General features: G+C 39.4%; 1 protein-coding gene across 1 annotated transcript in view; it reads left to right on the top strand.

Annotated features, from left to right (window-relative positions):
- LOC131286007 (dopamine receptor 1) overlaps nucleotides 1-20,605 on the top strand; it is a 69,655-nt gene that overhangs the window by 34,292 nt on the left and 14,758 nt on the right. The gene's annotated exons all lie outside the window — the stretch shown is intronic.

Here is a 20,605-nt window from a genome sequence, read left to right as displayed (position 1 = left end):
TAAATATTTTCAACAATAACAAATTTTATAAAATATACTCTAATCAAATTTCATTCAGATCTCGTACTGATTATTACTGAAGACTGCCATTTCCATCCAATTCGCAAAATGTTAAAAGTAGCTTTTGTAGAAAACCCTCATTTGTAGACACGCTCTTAAGCACACATTGCTTAATTCACAAATCCAAATAACAAATGGAAATAAGGTGACTCAAGTGAGTGCAAACATAACCCTTGTTATCACAATGCTAAATGAGTTAATCTGCATCGTAGCTTCCATCATCGATACTTAGACATTTTACTTCGAACCGACTATCTAAGGAAGACGACGTAAAAGGCCCCATAAAGAAGGTGATGATGAAAATGATGCCACAGATGATCACGGGTCCGATGGTGGAGATGATGCTATACCAGAAAGGGTCTACCCTGTCCGGGGGCCCAGTGTTGAAAGAATGATAAACTTGGGCAAATTTCGGAACCTTGCGTTTACAATGCGCTCACACTCAAACGTACATGCGAAAGGGACTGAAAAATAAAATACCCGGTCAAAAGGTTTTCTAGGACAAACTGATATTTTCAGTCGTGTGTATCCTCCCATGATTTCATGGACATTCAAGATTAGGTTTGAAGATTTCGTAAGAAATCGGCACCCCAATCATTCCCTATACAGCTGAATTAAATTGACTGACACATCGAATTTGTAGATTACCGGTTGGAAATTTCTACTATTAACTTTCCAGCGAGCCCATTCCATTCAGAAACTGTTTGTGCGCCCTTTTCTCAAAATGACTCCTTTCAAACATTCGATTTATATCATTTTGGTTTCTTTTTTACAAGAAAAAGAAATTTTGGGACAAAACTGAAACCGATTGAGTTGCTTTCCTTATTTGAGGTAAATGCCTGAGTTAATATGATTCGATTATCGAACCTCAAAAAAAATAAAGGGAAGAGTAAAGAATGTTAGGGTCGATCTAACCATCATTCGTCTGCTCCCTCCCGTGCCCCTCCCCCTCTCCACTATTTAATTTGGTGAGCTGACAATATTTAATAAAATTATATTCTTGTTGCTAGCTTACGACGGTTTGTCGGTTTCTTGTTACTCTTGTCGGTTTTACAACATTTTTATACGTTTATCATTCAATGTTATGATGATCAAAATATAACAATAGCTAGGCCCTAGCATACAGCATCTAGTAAAACCACAGAAAACGATGCGTGCATTTGTAACAAAATAACAAATACCATCATGCGCGTTTTTCCTAACGGAATTTGCCTCTGTATTACCTAATAAACTACCATATTGCTATTATCTAGCAAAAAGGAAAAAAGCGCACTAAGGACGCCTCTACGTCGGTGCTAAAACAACACCGAAATGGACAACAACGGCGTACTTCTTTTGTATTGTGCTGAAAGGCAAGGACACTGCGGGTGCCGAGTAGAAAGGTAAAGAAAAACCTTGCAGGCAAAAGATGAATGTCTTATGAACCATCAAATCGCTCCCTCGTCGCTTATTCTTCGCGCGCTACCTGACTGTGTGGAAGTTACGAAAAATACGGTTGGGTAGGTAAATAAAGGAGGAAAAAACGATAGCCGCGGCTCACAATTCTCGACAAGTGCCTTTCCATGCACCGTGAGCTAGGGTTTCCGCGGATGTGTCATGGTTACAATTCATAAGAACCTTTATTAGGTTACCTGGGATCGTGATGGAAGCGAACTAGCCCTTGATGCTTCCAAGAACATAAAACAGGATGAATTGGTAAGAGCCTTTTGTGAGTCCGAAATAAATGCGTCCTTTGTGTGTTGAATAGGTGGCACGAAGGAAGATCGACAATTTGTTTAGGACCAATAAAAACCCGGCCTGATAAGTTTGGTTGGTTCTTGCATGAAATGAGATCCTTTCTGTTTTTTAAAAACAATTTCGCGAAAACTGTTTAAGATAAGTCATTGGTGCCTTTAGTTTGCTTTGTTATAAAGCTTATCGTTCATTTATTATTTTAAGAAGCAATACTCAATACTCCAAATACTCAATTCTATAAATGAACAAAATTTTAAATACTACCTCAGAGTTACGTATTTAAAATTTGTTGAACTAAGACAGTCGTGCGGTTACGCTGGTTAGAAAATTGACTTATTAACGATGGGGCGAGCTTTTGAGACTTCACTTTCCTTAAATACTAAAGACTCAGATGAGCATGAACGGACGTTGTACCAACATAGAAAATGAACCTTAAACAATTAGTTAAAGTTTATTTAAACAAGTAGACTCGAGTTTTTTCAACAGTATTGGTGAGTATTATGCAAGCTTATTTTTTCTCGTGTGCACACAACATTGCGTGTAACCAATTTAATAGTTTAATTAATTTCGTCGCTTTAATGAAAACTTGTTGTTCGTAAATAAATAATTAGTTCCCTCTTAGGTTGAGTTTCACATGCTATTCTTAATATTTTGTTTTTCTCGTCGCTTGTCTATAATGAATTGATAAATAACTAATCTATTTAGTTTAGATTTTGTTTTCAACATGAATATTGGTTGCCTAATCAATTCAGGGAACTAAACTGCCATTTATATACACAACAACAGCCAACTCATCCTATACCAAACATGTTTTGGTATCATCGTGCTTTTCATCTTTATAGTTATCAATTTAAATTTTAAACGGAAGATGTTTTTAATGAACACAGTACTCGTAGTAGTTATGATATAAATTAAATTTTACCATTTTCTGCTCCTAGTTGTGGTTATATGATAACTTGATACACGTTTCCATACACACTGAAAAAACTACTGTTCTTCTTCTTCTTGGCGTAACGACCTCTTGGTCATGCCTGCCCGTTAAGGGCTTACGAGACTTGTTTCCCTGTTGTACGTGGAAAGTCAGTCCTCTCGTACAGGGGAGGGTCCGGTCTCGGTTGGGATTCGAACCCACGCCGTCGAGGTGGTGAGCCCCGGCGCTCATGGGTCGATTTTCTAACCGGCGCTACCGCTCGGCTGTCGCGGACCCCCCAGAAAAAACTACTGTTACTAACTGTTAATAAGCCTCATCAGAATACATCGGAATTCGATCATTAACCTTTTCCAAAGAAGACAAATTACTCAAGCCAAATCAAGAGCTCCCATTAGTGCTGCTGTCACTCGTTGTTGACGATGCATAGTAATAAGTGGGTCTTTATTCTCATTTGCTTGCTTCATTTGCTCTTTAGTGGCTCAAAATAAGTCACTTTTACTGGGGGCGAGCAGCTCTATCCGTCTCGCCAACTATGGCAGCACTGAGAGCAAAAAGATGCAGGCTGTCATGCTGCCGGTTTTGTGATAAATAATTATTCTGGGCTGCAACATTAATTAACGCCAAACGGTTGAGCGGTTTGAAACAGTTTCCTGCGCCGACTGAAAAGAGAAGATCACCCTTCGGAACTGCCCTAAGGAAGACTTTGACTGCGTACGGCTTACTGTCTCTCTTTTCCAGCCGTGAGGTTTTGAACTTTCTCATTTATTTCTGCTTCCGTTCATGCCTCCTGTCATTCACAGTCGTGGGACGTATCACGGCATTGGCTCAAAATTTCATCCATTTCCACGCCCGGACGAAACAATCAAAAGGTGCCCACAATCAGAGAAGCTGCAGTTCATCGTTAGCTATTTATGTTTCTCCTGCAGCTGACGTCCCCATCGTTGCACGAACCATATTTTTAATGAAGCACCCATAAGCGAAAGGGAAGTGAAACTAGGACGGAAGTAACTTTGTCGTGAGAGAAAGACTGAACGCAAACTCACTACCATGTTTCGTTGGATACTGGACACGAAAAATGCTTGGCATGAGTATTTGCCGCGGGACAGTATTCTCCCTTTCGTCTGCTTCGTTAAATTATCATTTTAATCGATGCTACAATCGATCGATCAACCGTTCCAGTTTTCAGCATCATCTAAATAGGGCATGCACCTGCATATCGTGGCCGGCTATGGTTACGGAAACAAGGGGTCGTTGTATATCTCCTGTCTGCGGGTGTAAGCCAGTTGTGAATAATTTTCCCTACATCAGGTATGCTCCACCAAGCATGTCGTGGTCATATGAGACCATCGTATGGTGCGGTTGACCATAATAAACGAGACTTGCCACAAATTAATGAACTCCCTCTCAGCACGGTTGTTTGAATATAGAAACCGAACCGTTCGTAGCATGTGTCAAACAATCGACACTGTTCAATTTTATGGGTGAAGTTTACGAGTCGAATGGCAACAGATACTACGGCTGGATGTTAGCAGCATCCAATAAATGTAGTGATGGTTTTTCTCGTACAATTGGTTTTGCCAACAGGAATGCTTGGACTTGGTGTCTTCATAACAACCACAATAACTTTAATATAATAGGATACGAAGTATAATACTCAATATTGAACCCTAATGAAGCAATCACCAACAAACTAATGGTTCATTGCAATCATATGAATATGTAATGATAAATGCAAGCACATAAATCACCACATTGAATGCTATGGGTAAGTTTTTTGTTGTGCTATCTTGTTTGCAATGTAATCTATTATTAAATCACCACTAGTGTCGACAATTTATACCAATATTAACTTTAATATGTGATGCACAACAGAAATTATATTATTGAACGTTAGTTTTTGTGATATTCACACAAGACTAGCACCAAACGAGGGCTACCTCCTTTACCGAGAGCGGAACTAGTAAAAAGAATCTCATAGTAAAAGTCTATCGCTAAAATTTATTAAAAACAGGAAACCAAACCTCCATGACCACTGCTTTACTCATGATTTACGATTATTGTCGGCTGGCGGGGTACGGAATCTCCCACTCGTTTCGAAAGCGTGGCCGGATCTTGCTAAAAATATAAACCCCATTGTATTTAAAGCCCAGAGTGACATTTTTTTAATCCTACAAATAGACCCCTTAAGCTTGCGAACCCTTGCTCGCAACTTTTCCTAAATCATCCCGAACCGCATTTGAAACCCACCGGCCACACAAATCATCATGTGCAGGCACCGATTCTGGCGGAAGCACTGCCCGTAAACAACGGAGGAAGCAACAACTGAGTTGCGATTTGTTTGGAGCGCCGTTTTTGATACGGCGCTATTTATTATTATGAACTAACGGTGTCGTGGCTCCGAAAGCACAAAAACCCTTCCTTTGTGTCGCGCCCAAAACATGCCTAACGGATATTGATTGGTACCCACCTTGCTTCGTGCCAGCGCCCTGGGCCTGATGGGAGGAATTGAAAATGAGGTACCATTGTGCCGCACACCAGTGCGGACCATCCATTTGTCGGTCCTTTAGAAAGCTGTTCAATGGCATTAATTTATCACCCCGAAGGACATGCCGGGTGCGGGGTCGAAACCAAGGCGACATTCTAACCACTTATATATTATTGGAAAACTTTTGCCCTCTTCTACCACCACCGCCACCAACACCACCTAGTCTACCTTGCCATGGTCGAGTGATATGGACGTACTTTTCTACCAGCCAAACAAGTTATTGTTGCTGCTGTCTTTCTTGCCTCCGAAAGTACATTGTTCCTAAGGGCGATCAAACCTCATCCAAGCATGGTTCCGACATTCATTCAGCCCCGGATTGGCAGACTACCACCACTCTCTGCCTGCCTTTGGCGAGATCGCAGTTTTTTCCAATTACTTTTCCCTCGAACAGACCGAGTTCGGCCCCCACTAAGCTGACAAACCAAACCGGCCAACTCTTTTAAGGTGACCGGAAATCCCTTAAGCTCCAAATCTTTGCTACATCTATTCTCTGGATAAGCGGAATCGGAACAGCGTAAACCTCACTGTCACAGCCTTTTCGACCGGATTCGAGTTTGGCGACAATGCTTTCCGATGACTTCATCCGATGACCGTACACCTTCTGGCTGATTTATTGACCCCTTGCCCCCCACCGGTGACACTGGATAGAGCCTGGCAACACCTTGAGCATTCGCTTTCGGCTTCGCTTTTGTCCTAGGTTTGTGTATCCTTTCGCACCTTTTTCCAGCCTCTTCCCAGCGCGAGGCCCACCTTGCCGTAAAACACTCACCGGGCCACGCCTACGGTCACCAACCCGCGGAACCAGGGTTGTCTCAAAATTTACCAAACTCACACCGTGCGCGGTTTGGTCCCTCGGGAAGGTGAAAGTGAATAAAATCCTCAATAATTTATTACTACCGTACCATTCCCGCAACCAACCGGTAGCCACGTGGAGGAAAATAAAAAAAAACCCTGTCAACCGGATTTCCAGCCCAAAAGACATTCTTCACTGTTGACTTTTCCACTCAACGAAACATAAACATAGGGTGACCGCATACACACACATACACACACATGCCATCACTCCGGTGAACTCATTCATTAGCAAAAAAGGAAAGCTAACTTTTTATTCGTTCAACCAGAGGACCGTCTATCCTTCTTGTTCTTCGGTCGTTGAACGTGTTTCCTGTTTCTTTGTTAGCTCAACAACCCTTGTCTGGGGTTGGTTGTAATAATATGTGATCATGCTCCACATAAAACACCAGGCGTCCCCATTGCACTGAAAGACAGTAATTAAAGACGTGCTTTAAAATTTGATCTCTTGCAAAGTTATCACACAAAACACGAATTCTACTGATTCAGCACGAGGAGAAAAAAGAAGCACGGCTCACTTTATATGTTTGGCCTGCAGCCATTTGTCGGTTGCGCTTTTTTGCGTCATTCCACACGAAACCACTGTTATTTGTTGTGTTGTAAAAACCAGCATCCGAGCGCCCATCACAACCGCTTCAGCATCTTCGCTCCTCAGAGTTTAACAGTGGAAAACCACATCTAAGAGCTACGGTAGCTTTTATACACTGCTCAACTGCTGCGAAGGAATCGCCGTAAACCGATGGGCTCCAACGTTGGCAGAATCGAAAAGGGCCCAAGGAAGCACATGGTTGCCGGTCCGAATGACCCCTATTTGCCGTTGACAGAGAACTTAACTGCCCTGACATATGCTCGTCACCGTCCTCATCTGTGAAGAGAAAGTGGAGGGCAAGCTTAGCCACAAGAAATGGGATAGTCAAACAAGAAAAAACAGTTGTTCGAGGAAGGGCACACACTTAGAAATAGCTCACGTTTGAACAGCAATCTATACCACATGAAATCTTCCGAACGTCGACCAACCGCCATACTTTAGGATGCAACGACAACTCAATAGCTCCACGTGGGATAAAGTGGAAATTTGAAGAGTGCGAAGCAGATACATTTGAGAAAATAAATGAAAAATCTCACCAATCCAAGCGGGGCACTCCGTATAACAGGCCAGATTTCATAGAACTTCGAATATGCCTGGTTCACGTGGTTGACAGAGTGTGAAAATGAACGTTTTTGTGAGGGTGCTTTTCTGAAATCCTACTGCAGATTGACTGCGCAGACAGGTTCACCGGAGATGTTGCTTGAAAGCCCAGTGCTATAGTCGGTGCAAATCCCTTTCACCAAGCAGACGGTGCACGCACACGGAACCTTGATATCGTTGGCAAAGAAAAATGAAACATGCCGCCCAGACTGAACATGGACTGGATTGGTAGGATGAATAGAATGGGTCAGCAGAAATTCGTTGTACTAGAATGACGACTGCGGTTACGAAAGAACAACGGATTGAAGTTTTTTAATTAAACTCGGATCAATCTCTAAAACCCATCACCGTCGAAATGTAGCCAAATCGAAACAATAATTGACTGCTTTTGTAAAGGTCATCTGGTTTGGATTAGGCACGTTTTCTGTGGCACGTTTTTGAGTAGGAAAAAAGTTTCCCTAGAGGAAATATGAATGTCTCGAAACGAAAGGTATCAAGTCAACTAAATATCAATTTGGAGTAGGAGGAGCATGACTATTCGAGAAAGATTACAGGATGCAAATCTATTTCTATAGTAGAATTATATGGTAAATGGCGTACGAAAAGCATAATTTTAAAATTTAATAGACTGAATTTATTAATTGAGATTCTTCTTTTTGGCGCAACGACCGTCTTTGATCATACCTGCCACATGAAGGGCCTACTTGTCCATTTCCTTTGTATACGTAGATAGTCACTCCTCTCGTAAAGAGGAGGGTACAGTTTCGATTGGTATTTGAGATTCGAACCTACGTCGTCAAGGTGGTGAGCCTAAAGTGATTTTCTAACCGGCGCTACCGCTCGACCGTCTCGGATCCCCAATCTTCAGATCAGATCAGATTCTGACCTCGAATATAAGATTAAATTTTCTTATCACATTAAAAATTCAAAATATGTTATCCTTAGCTCAGCATTCACCTGCCTAACTTGAATGCTATCGATTTTCCGAATCATCATAGCCACGATAACGTTTCGCGATTGTGAACACGTGTGTGAAATGCTATCATAAATTTGGAGTACCATGGTACCTGGAAACATTCCAGCTTTGATACTAACGTGTACAAATTGACGGCTGCCGTACGCTATTGATTTCATCATTAACGGTAATTGATATTGATAGCATCAAAGTGAGTGAAATCAAACACTAATATGTAACAGTGTACGCTATAACCGCATGATTTGCCTCAATTATTTCTTGCAGAGTAACGCAAAACAGTCGGCATCCTTTTGCCTCTGACGAAGAACCGAGTGGCTCAAATCGAGATCATTAATTAGTTTCTGAGTTGTCCAGATTACTTTCCTTCTTCTCCGACTTTTCGTCAGAATCGAACTGTCATTTAAGGTCATCAAGCGTTGGTCCCCAAGGTTTACCTGGCCATATTTTGTACCCTCCCCGGATGTTTTTGAACTAATTTTACTGGCTGTCAGCAACCCATCAAACGATCAATTAATTATGATTTGCTTTTGTTGCCTGCAAACTTTACTTCACCATTAAATTCTGACTTTATGACTCTGGCCTAGATTCAGGGGCTTGAGATGGTTTCACTTATTTTGTGAAACATTCATTTAATTAATTATTTTGGATGATAAGTATCTTTTTAATACTTTTTTATTGATATTTTTTTTTTTTTTTTGGTTTATTGATGATAATTGTGCACAAGCATCTGAAAAGTCTGCGTTATGGCTACCTCTTCTTTCATAGATTGGCCAGGATTTCCTTCTTTACTTACCTTCATTTCTACGGTTACGTTTAACGCGAGCGTCAGATCTTATGACGACTAAGGCTTCCAAACGTTCTCAAGAGCAATAACTATTCACATTATGGTGCTTATTTCGCATTCTTGCCTTGAGTATATCATATTTTGGAGAAGAAAATAGAAGATGTAACTCTCGCCGGTAAGCACTCCCGTTCAGGTCGTTGTATTCGTTCAGTAGGAAGTAGCTTTGTACGGGTGCATACTGATGCACCAAAATCCAAAAATGCATGCCCTTAAAACCAACTCCAACATGTGGAACAGAACAGTCGAGGAGCATCGTATTCTCGAGTCAGTATTTTGTAGAAGGATCAACTGCAAAACGTGATTTTGTTCGTTTCTGTAAGTTCCTTCTTCAGCAACTGCAGACGCGTAAATACGATGCAGTGCTGTACTGAGCAAAAGTGCAAAAGGAAATATTTTGCACAGCTTCGCTAGATGTTCCGTGCTAAGCGCTGTACTATCTGAGAAAATCCAATTACGGAAGACGCTGGTCAAATCGAGTTATACGTTGAATATATTGGTGAAAAAAATGTTCCAGTGAAAAATGGATAGTCACGTAGCAAGTGCTAATTCGCAAGGCCATACACTAGTAGGAGCGAAAAAAACATCTTTATAACCCGCCCAGTGATAGATTTTATCATAAATGTACGATAAAAACTCCCTTCTGATGTAAAACCCAGACTACTCGCTATCACAGAAGTTTATTATAGTAGCATGTTCACTTTGTTGTCAATAAATCAATAAATCATGTATTCCAAAAAACGAAAAACTATCTACACGATACATTATCTTTAATATCTTCAAGCATGGCATAGTTTACTGACATTTTGTAAGCTAGATAAACTAAATCTTTCAATGATTTTATATGCTTCCAGAGACATATCAAATAATGGAAATATTTGTCATGCGTTTATAGAAATATTCTCATACTACTTTACCAATAGTGATTGTAGTGGAACAAAATTCCAAATCTACGACGAAATAAATACAATGGAGATATTTGTTCTTCTATGAAATGGTCTTTTGATCTTCTTCGGAGTGTTCAAAAGATAAACCTTCCCATTCCGTAATGAATTAAGGCTCTAAAATTAATGTTTTCCTAGCAGATTGTTACGATATGCTGGATTTCTTGAGAACTTATCAGGTATGCCATGATTTCCTTAAGGCTATAAATCACTGCAAAATACATTGGTTTATGAGAGATCTATAAGGTCAATGCATTGGTCTATGACCAAGACAATGCATTGGCCTATGAGTTTTCTGGCCGTTCTGTTTTAAATATGCTTCATGCAAATAAGTCACAGTCAAAATACATTTAGTTATTTCCAAGTACTACCACTCCCATAGGAACACGCTACCACAACTATAGGAACCATACCGCCATTATAGGAACAAACAACTAGGAAGAAAAATGCGCTTTTTATCGCGGTTTTTTAATGGTTTACGGTGAAAATAGATGTTTTTCAGAAGAAAAGCCGTGTTTCGATCATAATTGGTATAAATATGTAAAATATTGTATCCTTAACACTTTTAAATTACACCATATTGTTAGTTACATGACTAACTGCGTCACTATTGGCACCGTTACCCTAGTACTTGGAGCACACAATTCAATTGACTCCATTTGGGTTCCATTATTTCTTTGACGTTCCTTTGGTCTCCTATTACTATCCAGGACAGCACTGTTAAAAAATAAACCAATCAAAATCGTCGTCCCTTATCTTTCGAAATTCCTACAACCAAATCGATCAACATTGTCATAAGTGATGGTGTATTATTGGCATCTATGCGCATTATTTGAAGAGCAAACAGGATCTAAAGAAAATTCTTTTACGATATCACAACCCAGCTGGTGGTTGGCCAAAATTCAATAGGGGGATGTTTGCCGAATGGTAGTTTGTCAGGCAGACCTTCATAGACAGACGGGGATGCTTTATATGTTTTGCTTCCAAACATTCCATTCTATCCTTAAGTATATAACCACTAGGTGAATCTAAGAAAAGAGATTGCACTGATTGTAACTGTGAATGTTGAAAGAACGTCTCGTTTGTTGTAATGGCTAGACATGGAATCAAAAATTGGATGATAAGGATAGGTAACATGAGTGACCGAGGTTATTGTTTGCTTATTTTACCTGAATGAGGTGAAATTTTGATTTTCCTATCTTCAGTTGGATGATTGTTTTGTAAAGGAGATTTTATGAGTGTTTATAAAAGTATATAAATGAGAATAAGATTCGGTAAAATGTGATATATTCCAATGAAAATTTATTTCTCATTTACATATCGTCTAAATTATTTGGGTTTTATATTCAAGTTTTCTCTGGAAATGTAAATATTCGCATGATATTAGATATGAAAACTATAAATAATTTTAATCTTAATGTGAAATAAATCTAAAGTACATATTAAATTAAATTATTTGTTTTAAAGCCTCGGTTAAACTTTCAATTTAAAATTGTTCAGCTTTTGAATTAAACACGTAGCTCAACATAGAAATTGTACCTGTTTTTAAGCTTACAATCGATTGATTCCTTGTTCTCTTGACAAATGCCTTCAGGAGGTAAATAGTACTTTTCACGACATGCCGAAGCGATTGCCGTTGATTTGCGTTGTCAACTCTTGTCGAATAAACTTTCTCAATTAGCCGTGACAGTTGAATTTTACCCGTCGCTCAGCTTTTCGCCGAAGCACTTGTCCTACACCAATCCTTCTCCAATCATGATGACTGTTCATCAACGATGGAGCTGAAGTGTTGCTGAGATTATAATTCTTAATAATCCGAGCAATTAATTGCCACTCCATGCCATGGGCGGAAGTTGGGTAAATAACTTTTTGGTCCCGCTGTTCGGGAAGCGTTGAAGCAAAAAACCCGTTTGTTCGATCTTTGCCTCTTAATTCAACGTGAAGAAGTAAGAAATACCATTGCATAATATTGACGATAGCCAATAAAACAGACATTGCCAAGATATTGGATAAAGTTTTTGAACGTTTGCTGTCTTGTGGGCAATAATTATTCTATGTTTATGACCATGTTCATTATTTATCGTATTAAATAATATGCCTATCAAATAATTTTATAACTAAAACAAATAAAATAAAAATAAAAAATACTCAACCATTAATATTATTCATCAAACCATCAATAGGCTTAAAGGTCTACTATAAATTTCTTTATCATATATATATCAACCAAACAACACATACGACATATCATGAAACGTGCCCTAAAATAATAAAAACAAACGATCAGAACAAAAAGCTCCCTGACGCATTCATTTTCGTCAGCCCTCATAAAATGTTTTGATGTTTCATCCTTTCTGTCCTGATAAAGCGAATTCCTGTTTTATTTCCATTCGTACGTTTCGATGGTAGGGTTCGCTGAGTTCAGCGAAAACTGATTTGAACAACCCAGGCAATTACTCAGCTTCCGGTGACCAACAAACTCATTTCCTAAAATCACCTTCAATCCTCCTGTTTCGTTTACCGTGCTATCAATCACAAACACGCACCCAGTAACTAAAACCGAAAGGCTCCCAGCTAAGCAACCTTGTTTATTCTTTATTTTCCATTAAAGATGCCTGTTGGGTTGCGGTACAACAAAAGTGCTATATAAAATAAACGATTCTAATTCACAAACAGGCTCACGCAAAAGCTGAATACAATCGTTGGCCGAAACCCAATGGTCTATTCATTTCCAGTTCAGTAGTTGTTGTTTCGGAATGAATATAGAAAAAGGTTCTTAATCGGCCCATTTCACATGTGTATAATCTTTTCTCGGTGGCAGGATAACAAGTTAGTAATGGTATAACCTAAAGATGTGCCTACTGAATATAAATGTGTGCAGAACTATATGTTTTTTTTGATAAATTTCATTCCTCTCAGACAAATGTTGAAATTTTTTTGTAATGAAGAATCAAAATTAGCTTTTACTCTCCACAGAGATATGAATCTTATGCAGAACATCAAATTTCAAGAGAATGATAGAGCAGGTAAAATAGTAAAAATATTTTATATGATTTATAAAATCAGCTCAGTAATTTTTTTCTGAGTAAATTTTATGTTGATCATATGTGTGATGAAAATGTGGCTGGATCGTAAAATCCTGCTACAGTCGACTCTCGCTAATTCAAACGTTCGATAATTCGAAACTCTCGATAATTCGAAGTATATCTGTAGTCCCTTGGAAAACTCTCACTATTTCGAATAAAAACAATACGATTTGGTACACTCGATAAAGCGAAGTAAAATTTGAAGCTAGGTTGCTCTCTTCACGCGGTAATGCGAAGCTGTATCGACTCAACTCGCAACAATTCCAAGTTCTGAGCAAGTTAAAACGTGATAGAACGCGTCACATTGCGGGCCCTATAACACTCTGTCGAACGGGGACGAAGATTTTCGTCCGAATTAGACTACATGGTGTATGGCACACATGCTTTGTAGGAAGGTGCACAAAGAAAAGTAAAGAAAAAAACAGTTAGCGAAAACGGTAGGTAAAGGCATAGCGTAAATCACAACACGCATATTTATTTCCAGTTCATAACTCAGCAACCGTAGCCGCTTATTTCCTACCACTCTTGATAATTCAAACTCTCGATAAATCGAACTTTTTCCTGGGTCCGACTGTATTTGCTATTTTAATGAATATGTTGGATAACTGTTGTCCTTACAATAACTACCAAAGAAAGGCAGTTTTGAGCTAGACTTTTCGTTGAAGTGCTAACGGTCTTGCGAAAACATTTCTTCGTATGGCAGGCAACTAACTCATTTTTAATTGGCACAAAATGAATGGTTGCATGAAGGTTACCTGTAAATTTTCTATCAATGCATGCGTTGCAAACCATCGTGCGTTTTGTACAGAACTTGTCGCAATATTCAATTAAAAAGCGTTGCGTATGATAATACGTTTACGCGATCCGTGTTGGAGAATCCAATTTTGGACGTATCTGCATACGTCGCAAGATGCAGTTGACGGCTACAACTACAACTGCATAGAAACGGAAACAGAAGTCGAGACCGGTGTCGCTTACCGGAAACCATTATCTTTGCGTCACGTGCATCGCTGAAGCGCGTTCAAGTGCACGGAAACGACCAATATTCGACAAGCCGATATTAATACGGCAAAAAAGCGATTATCGACGTGATGGGAAATCGAAAGTCAAACCATATGTAAACAAAAGGGTCGTCGTATGGTGAAATGTTCGTCAGTGTCTTGGGGGCATGACTCGAGACAACAACAAACCCAATCGAATCGAAAAAGAAAAGGGGCAAAGCGCGGTTCTTTAAAAACCCCTTCCAACCTTTCGTTGAAGGGCAAACTCTAATCGATATTCACATACAAGAAAAATCGCCAAGCAAGGCCTTTGAAGAGGGCTTCTGAGAACTTGGCGAATATCTGTTTTCGCTTTACACATATCGGTTTGGCCGTAATCGAAAGCAAACATTCACGTCGTTTATACGAACACTTTGGAGAATATATTGGATGAATATGTAAAGGAAACATATTAAAAATGTTTTCTTTCACCAACCATGCACAATTTTTTGAACGAGTATTTAGATTAAAAATATTATACAGTTGCCATTTGATTAGTGAATCGATTGTTGGCAAATACTGTTGCAACTTTGCGGTAGTAGGGTGTCAAACAGTTCCGACTGGTGCTGAACGTTGCATTATGCATATTTAAACACAGCCATTAGACCCAATCCCTCCCACGTTGAGTGATTGTATCCATGTTCCTTTCCACACCTTCCCATGCCGATTCGTTGGTGGTGCATCAATTTGTTTCATTTCCATTCTTCTTCGCCCTTAATCTGCCCGTTGCTTGCCAACGAATCCCCGCGCTCTGCCTAGATCTACGGCCAAAGGCGTACAAATCATTGTGCCCCTTCCTCGTCGGCTCCAAGCTGGCTGGTACAGCTTCTCTTTCTGTTTTATTCGATTAGTGGCTCTCACTCGCGCTCGCCTTAAGCCAACTTCCTATCTTTTAGCCGATTTTAAAAGGGAGTACACCTCAATTCGCATTCGCCACACCGCCGTACCGACGCGATATCGTGGAACGAAATGATAGTCCACGCTTATTCAATTGAGCTCAAGAGACTCAAACGCAATCTACTTTTTCAATTGAAGGAAATTCATACACGCGATTCCCGCTTGCACTCCGATCCAGATCCGCTAGCGTAGAGATGCCTCATGCGAAGAAACCTCGCAGTGGAAAAGAGCAGCAAGAAGTTGGTCATCTGCAATGTGCCAGCGAACCAATAATGGTGCGAATACCCTTGAACCACGCGAAAGATAAAGATCAGTTTCAACCGGTAGCACGTCGTGCGGATGATCCCTGCTATCCCGGCGTACCTTGCGGCAAGCGGATTTGAATTGGATTTTGTGGATTTTATAGTGTACATGATGGCGGGCGGCGTTTTTCGTTGTTCGTGAGTGCATTCGTGTTGGTGATACGTGTCGTTTGGTTTGTGCGAAACGGTGTGAGCGTCGTTTGAAAATTATTAATGTATCAATTTGTTCTTTAAAATTTATAGTATCTCAACATGTATGCAATGCAAGTCAAGTGCTTCGCCGGGTAGCTAACAGTCAGTTAGCTTAATTCCAATGGATCTTTATATCCACACGGTAAGCAGCGAAGTGAATTTTTAAAGTTTAGCCTACACGATATGCAAAAAACACTACGGTGAACGCTGTAACTCTTTATGTGTCATGCAAACAGTGAAACGTAATGATTTCATAAGCAAAATCTTAAGAAACGGGGTTAAGGGTTAAGCAAAAAGTTATGATTTTTACTCTCTTTACTTGAGAGGTATGTTTTACTTTAATAGTGACAATGACGGCACATTTAAGATGGTTGATATTTCATACATACACAGAGTCAGAGTTATTTTTATTAGAACCAAGAGTGAGTCTAAATGTGGATTAATATTAATGATCACCCCGTTATTGCTACGAATGATTATTGTTTTACCTAAACACTACAGAAAGTTTATGGCGATTTTTTTCAAGCTGTACAAATAAATATTTTGTGCATTTGTATGGTATATTTTTTGTCTAGAAGTGTAGAATGTGTACATGCTGTTTTTGTTTGTGTTGGTAAAACTGATTATCTATTATAACATTCAGATGATTTTAACAAAAAGTAGAGATCAAACAAATCTTCAAAATCATCTGCAGTGCTTTAACTTTATGTGTGGAAAGTTTCTGAATCGACGGTGGTATTGGTCGAGTTTTTAGTGTGAACAAAATTTCATACAAAGAAAAGTTCAAATATATAATAGATAAGATTTGTCTTCAACTATATTAAATATTTAAAAATATAGAAATGAAGGCGGTTTACAATAAAATTATTTAAAAATAGTTCTCCAAACATCATCTAAAACTGATTGTACTCCAAGCATCATCGAAAGTGAATCCAAGGCGTTTACACTTAGGATTCTTCTTTTTCTTGGCGTAACGACCTTGTTGGTCATGCCTACCCGTTAAGGGCTTACGAGACTTGTTTCCCTGTTGTACGTGGATAGTCAGTCCTCTCGTACAGGGGAGGATTCGAACCCACGCCGTCGAAGTGGTGAGCCCCGGCGCTCATGGGCCGATTTTCTAACCGGCGCTAGCGCTCGGCTGTCGCGGACCCCCGACTTAGGATTATAAACAGAATAGTGTAGACGGATAAATCTTCGTTTTAATAGTTTAAAAAATCCCTTTGAGCGTTTCATTAATGGCTCTCCATATACCAACAGGAAAACAAAAATAATACCTTAATGGTTTAATGATTCCCAAACTGAAAACAGCCATATTTTATTTTTTGCTTATTTTGTATTCACCATGAAATAAATCAGTGTCATCTATCTAATAATTTTTTTTTCTACATTACATTATTTTACCTCGCATATGTACCTACAATTTATTCAGTGTACATTATTGCTGCCTAACTAGTCTTCGGAAGAAACTTTTGCAATGCTATATAAATTGATGATGACTGTGACGGCGGTGCGCTACTCTGGCGAATCTACCGATCGCTAGGTCCAGAAAGCGTTGCCTATGCAGTCATCTACGATGATGAAGCTACCCGGAGTTTCTGAACTATTTCCGGTTACCATCGGCTAGGAAATGGAAGAATCAGCAATTCGTTACGGCAACCTGCTAACAAATCAGAATGATTTTTACCCTCACAAAAAAAACACACACACACATAAAAGATGTCAGAACGTATAAGGCAGGACGTAGAACGGTAGGGCTAGAGTCGGAAGAAGGGAATCGATACTTATTGCTAACTGCCCGTGGCATATTATATCACAACGAGCTGTGTCATCAGAATAATAGCTTTTTTCTATTAAACGCATACCATGGTAGCCCTACTCTACTCGCGTATGGTTGAGAGCGAAGTGAAGCTGAAAAAAGTGAACAATGCATACGATCTAAATGCAATCTTGCTTCAGAAGCGTCAGAGGAAAAGTGTATGAATCTTAATTATGCAGATGCAGGGCTTCGTGTTTAGAGATAAGCTTCGTTGCATTATTGACCAGTTTCTCTATTGATAGTACTATACATGATGCCGTTTCCGTAACAAGTCGTTGAAATAATTATAAATTTGTTAACCTTGATTGTAGTTTTTTTTTGTTATGTTTTCATAAAATATACCATAAAGCTCTAATCACACCTCACAGCGTGAAATTCTGTTCCACACTTTTAACATTTTTCCAAACGATTTGAATCTTAGTGGAAACTTAAACATTAAACGGAAAACCAAACATTTACTCCAAAGTTATTATTATCTATTATTTAGAGTCAATCAATATTCACTTAAAAGATGCAAACTGGCATGTGTCTGTTAAGCCAATCTATGGAGACGCATGGTACTTCAACGCCATCGCACTTCAGCGTAGACTGTACCATGTGACTATATTAAAGGCATGTTTTTAAACTTTTGTTATTTCACTGTAAAATTAATAACGATGTTAGTAGATGAAACATACTTTATTTTATTACATGAATAAAAAAAACTACAGTTCACTTGTGCCGTGTGTTTTGGGCAGAAAAAATATTCATTTGTAGAACGATGTCACGGACACTACGTAACTTGAGGAGCAATGCGCTACCAGCACACCGACCGAATCGAAAAATACCTGGGACACCAAATCCAATAAAATGGGTTCCGTTTGACGCAGTTTGACTGCACATTTTGACATCTGCTTCCTGTTGTTAGATTGAACCACCCGGTGAGACGCCTTAGGGCTCGGCTTCTCTCGCTTAATTTGATGGCGGATTTGTACCACACTGTGAAGATGTCTGTAGATGGAGTAGAAGCTGTATTCCCTCTTCGTCGGTCATCCTAGCTGCAAAGCACTTTACTTCGGCGAATCGTGGTGAAAATCGCTTCCGGCGAGGATACAACATATTTCTTCCTTTTTTATATGTACTTTTGATTCCGTTTAGCTCCTGATGGATTTTAAATTTATTACATCCACCAAATGAGCTACTGTCATTCACTGTTCACATTGCTGTCAGTTAGCGTAGATCAATGTTTTTTTTTCAAACCATTGACAAATTAAAGCAGGGTTTAATTTCATAAACTACGGCAAATTTCCTTACTTTAATATTAAGCGTACAAAAACAATTTGACCAAACGTCAAAACCAAACCAACTTTGAATACAGTAGGATACCAAGACGTTACAAACACTACACGATTTTGGTTGTGGTTCAAATACATACTCGCATGGTTCTTCCTTTAATCCTTGAAACATTCTTTGCCGTTCGTTCTTATGTGATGGCATTTTCCACAAAACCCTAGGAAGCACAATGAGTTACTACTTTGTCTTTTCGGATATAAGCCTCTTTAGCCTTGTCGAAGTTTTCAGATGCAACTCGCATCTTTCAATAGAAAAGGGACTTTATTTTCCTCACCTACGCCCGTACCGAACACCTATTGTTCTACGTGCGAGTAGCATTATTGAATTGTACTTTTTTTATTTGTCCCAAACACATGAAACACCCTGCAAACAATTCTTCCCGGCACCAACGGGTTCCACTAAATCCGGTCCTGTGTGTCGACAGTGTTCATTGGTGCCGTTTCGACGTCTTGTAACGTATTCCGTTTCTTCCGAACCGTCTAAAAGCATTCCCCCGGTGTGGATGGATAACCGTGAACAAAATCACTCACATTGTCTTGGTTCCATCACGAAGCGTCGATTGGGCAACATTTCCTATACCGGATGCTGTCGAACACAACTTACTTACTTGACACTTATAACCATTCACCGAAAACAAACGAACGAATACAATTGCACTTCGAAACTGCCCCATGGGATGGTTAAAAAGGAGCATATTTTTTCACTTTCCATTCGCATTTCTTCGCGCCCCGCGGAAGAAGGAAACGTTCCGAGAACATGTGGAAAGTAGAATATGATTTTACTACATAGCCTGAAAGCACACATAGCGTCTTTGAAAAATTGTCGAGATGCTTTCACAACGAGTTAGTTTTCACGCTGAAATGCATTCATGTTCTCCATATTCGATTTATATCACATCTGCTTGGAAATGTTACAGAAAATAAGAAGCAGAGAAGAAAACCGATCGATTCCTTGTATGTGATGGACCGGTTGGGATATTTTCTTTTTCTAAACTCGCTCATATGTAAAGCGGGACACAATCATTTTAAAACAATTTATTCAGCTATTTTTGCACTTTGTTTTTGACTAACTCTGGTTCAGAAATGGAGATTTGTAAAATTGGATAATCAAATCATAGATTGGATTAATCAAATAATCTACCTCTGGTACATTTCTGATTTTAAAATTGAATTCGAAAATTCACGCAGCTAGCTAGAATGACAGGTTCGCCCTATCTCACCATTGACCTCACCCCACTTCACCATTGACAAGTATATATAAAGTTAATGTAACATTGCCTTGGAGCGTGATTTTTTCGCAATGTCCGTGGGGTGTTTTTAATTACTGAATAATGGTTACAAACAATATTTTAATATAAAGATGTCAAAGTTTCAGGGATGCGTTTGATTCAATTTTACCAGCAACATAAATAAACCAATGAATTCGAACTGTTTGCATACCGGGAGTAATCCGTACGATGCTTCCCTCGGATATTGTGTTCCACAATCCGATAATCCCGCATGGTTCGCCTTGTCTAAGCATGGTTTAACACGTTGTTTTCATGCGGTCAGATTAAACCTACCGAACAATCACGCACACGAATCACATTCCGACATGAAAGTTACAGGCGGAAAATTGAAATTTGTATCTTGAATATGTAATCAGGATATTAATTTCCCATAAAAACGGTTCCATCAAGCTCAAACGGCTACCGAAACGGCAGGAACGCTCGGTTGCGGTACCGTTGTCCATGCTGCTCTCGCACCAGCCGACGCGTGAATGCCAGATTAAAGCGCGAACCATCCCGGTACGAAAACAAAAACAACGCAAACATAATCATAACTCCGCCCGAACGACTGGCGCACAATGCCAAGGGTAAAGGCGTTCGG

Source organism: Anopheles ziemanni, chromosome 3 (genome assembly GCF_943734765.1).
Source record: "Anopheles ziemanni chromosome 3, idAnoZiCoDA_A2_x.2, whole genome shotgun sequence".
In the NCBI taxonomy this organism is placed as follows: Eukaryota; Metazoa; Arthropoda; class Insecta; order Diptera; family Culicidae; genus Anopheles; species Anopheles ziemanni.
This window is presented reverse-complemented; position numbering and strand designations above follow the sequence as displayed.